The following is a 3,103-nucleotide window of genomic DNA, read 5'->3' on the forward strand; positions in this document are numbered from 1 at the left end:
ACTGAACTACACGTCCCTATCGTTGGAGAGCCCGTTTGACTGCGACCAGGTGGAGGGGTATGTGAGGGAGACACTGCTCCTCTTGCGCCGGGCCATCTCCACCCAGCGGTCCATCCTCTACCTTCCACAACATTGGCCTCCTCTCCTTCCAACACCCCAGGTGGGCTAATGGTATAGTCTAGAAATTATACAGTATAGACATTTGGGATCATTGTTTCAGGTGATGGATAGCAAAACAAAAGTCATTTGGAGAAAGTAGATGTCCACAATTCTGATATGCTCCCAAAACAGTGATTAGTTAGTGAGACGCACAAGGCGTGGAACGTTTTGATCCCCATTGGGATCTCGTTGTAGTAGTGTTTGTGTCTACTACACTGCACAGACTAAGTTACTGACGCAGTATAGCTGTCAACAAGACTATAGCAATGGGTTAAGTTTGAAAGTGAAGAGAGATATTTAATTAGTTTGAGGTCCAGAGATCATCTGAAAATGTAACGTCTTTACTTTGTCTCATCAGGATGAAGTTCTAAAGGAACTTTGTCACTGCCAGGGTGCTCTGGACTCTCTCCAATGTGTGCAACTTTACTTACTCCTTATAAAGCCCTTTTGTAACTGGTTGGTTGTAACACTACTACACAATTGGTCATGCGACATCAGTAGACGATCCTAGAGAGGTTTGGATATCATAAGAGAACATTGGAGATTTTATGTGTGTTTTTTATCTTGTAAAAGATTCCATGAGATGAGCGCTGTGTGCAAACTTTTGGTGCACCTTCAGCGTCTGTATGTGTGGGGGTGGGTGTGTCTATGTTCTGATCTATGTCAATGTGTATGTTTGTGTTTCCAGGGGCTGGACATCAGTAAATGTCTGGTGTCTGCCAGCCAGCAGAGAGACAAGGCAGAACAGGCCCTTCTGTTGCCTAGCAACCCCACCGGAAAACAGGGGGTGGCAGAGGAGATGGGAGAGGTAACTGAGGGGGACGGGCTGCATTCATCAGGACCATTGAATGGCTTCAAACAGTTGCTTAAGCAATATATTTTTTGCACAATAACTTTGTGGAGGAGAGGAGCAGGTAGAGGGACATCAACTCTGAGAGGATCAGTGTCCAACAGATGAGCTAGAAGAGTGTGAGAGTCATCTGGCACAGCTGTTACCTTTGAAATATGTTACTAATCCTTGGGGAAGCTTGTTGCATTACTGCTGTTGTGTGTTCTGTAGGAGTCGTGTTTCCTGTGCAAGCACCATGCTCAGTAGAATGTACCGGTGTACATGGGTGGAGATACTGAGAGAGGAGCAGGAGGAAAACCTCCTACTGCACAATGAGCAGGAGAGAGATCAGCTACACCTGCAGAGGGAACAGGCAAGCTCACATACACGTCCTCAGCAATTATAGAAATACAACAATACAAAACCACGATTACTGGAGAATAATTACCCAAAGGGACCACCTCCAGAGTTCAGAATAGACAGATGTTTTTCACCCTATTTTTACCTACTGAGTCAAGTAGTGAGGAAGCTGAGGAAGTCAGAGGGACAGGAACAAGTGATGAACCTACTTTCTCTCTCTCTCAGGCTGAGCAGCATCTGATCCGGGAGAACAGAGGTTGGCAGCATTTAACCTGGGTGTGGCAGAGGCCGCGAGGGAAAGTTCTGCCTCAAGACCCAGAAGGTTCTATGTGAGTCCCTGTGAATACTTCTATTTAATTTGATGTGTTTCTCCACTGAGATCTATAGTAACTTCACGGCCTCCTCCCCAGGCCTCGTTCAACTTCCAGGGCCGCCCGCTGATGACCCCGCGGCTGCCCAAGCAGAGGCAGTACCTGCAGGAGCTTCTGGAGCAGGCTGACAGCAGATGGAGCAGACAGATACAGGCCCACCAAGCACAGCACCTCATACACCGCCTGCGACAGGTTCAGCTAGCAGCCGAGTGTGTGTGTGTGTGTGTGTGTAAGTGCAGTGGGTGAGGGGGAGCAAGTGCACAATTTCAGAGAGAGGTGTAAAGAAAGAGAATTCAGCAAGGGTCTGTATATCCTCTTTGCTTTGCAGCTGGAGGAGCTCAGCAGGAAAGCGCCTGACAGGCAGCCGGCCTCGGAGGGTACCCCGTATGTCCTGTACGACTGTGCCCCCCAGGCGATAGCGGAGCAGAGGGCCAGGGAGCTGTATCTGCACCAGCTCCACAGCACCAACAAGAAGATGAGGGGGGCACAGCTCCACCTGGCCGCCAAGCACAGGAGAGAGACGGACATGATCAACAGGACCAACCAACAGAAAGAGGGAGGGAAGGGAACAGACTTTGGTAGAGGCTTTGAGAGGGAGTGGTACTCGTCTGCTACTTCCATTCAACACAGTTTTGAAAATATCAGAACCCAGAACCAAATCGAGTAGATGGCAAGCACATGCTAAATCTGGTTCTGGGTTTGGAGATGAATGACATAGTAATATAGTAAAGGATGGTTATGATTGATGGAGAGCAGCACCAATGATTGTTTCCCTCCCCTAGGATGATAACTCACCGGATCCTTCGCCATGATAGGCAAAGAGGAGACGTGGGGGTGGAGCATGGAAGCGAAGAGACTCAGAGAACTGGATATAATGTGTATTATAAACTGGGTGGGTCAAGCCCTGAATGCTGATTTGCTGACAGCAGTGGTATACCACAAGTATGACAAAACATTTATTTTTACTGCTCTAATTACGTTGGTAACCAGTTTATAATAGCAATAAAGCACCTCGGGGTTTTGTGCTATATGGCCAATATTCCACGGCTGAGGGCTGTATCCAGGCACTCTGCGTTGCGCTTAAGAACATCCCTTAGCCACGGTTATTCAAGTGATCCTGGAATAATAAGGCCTATATAAAATGTAAAGAGTTGCCCTTCCTGTCTTTCAATGAATAAGGCCTATAAAAAGTGTTGTTCTTGTTTCAGGGCTGGCTGTTGCCTGCTGATAGACCAGTGCTCAGGGCTGCAGCGATGTCTGCAGTTTAAGAGACTCTCCAGCTACAGTGGAGAAACCAACATGTGGAAGGACACACGCTACATCAGCAGCATGACACAAAATGTGTTAATCATCAACAAAACACTCAGTAGTTTTGCTAACAATA

Source organism: Oncorhynchus nerka, linkage group LG1, assembly GCF_034236695.1.
Source record: "Oncorhynchus nerka isolate Pitt River linkage group LG1, Oner_Uvic_2.0, whole genome shotgun sequence".
Taxonomy (NCBI): domain Eukaryota; kingdom Metazoa; phylum Chordata; class Actinopteri; order Salmoniformes; family Salmonidae; genus Oncorhynchus; species Oncorhynchus nerka.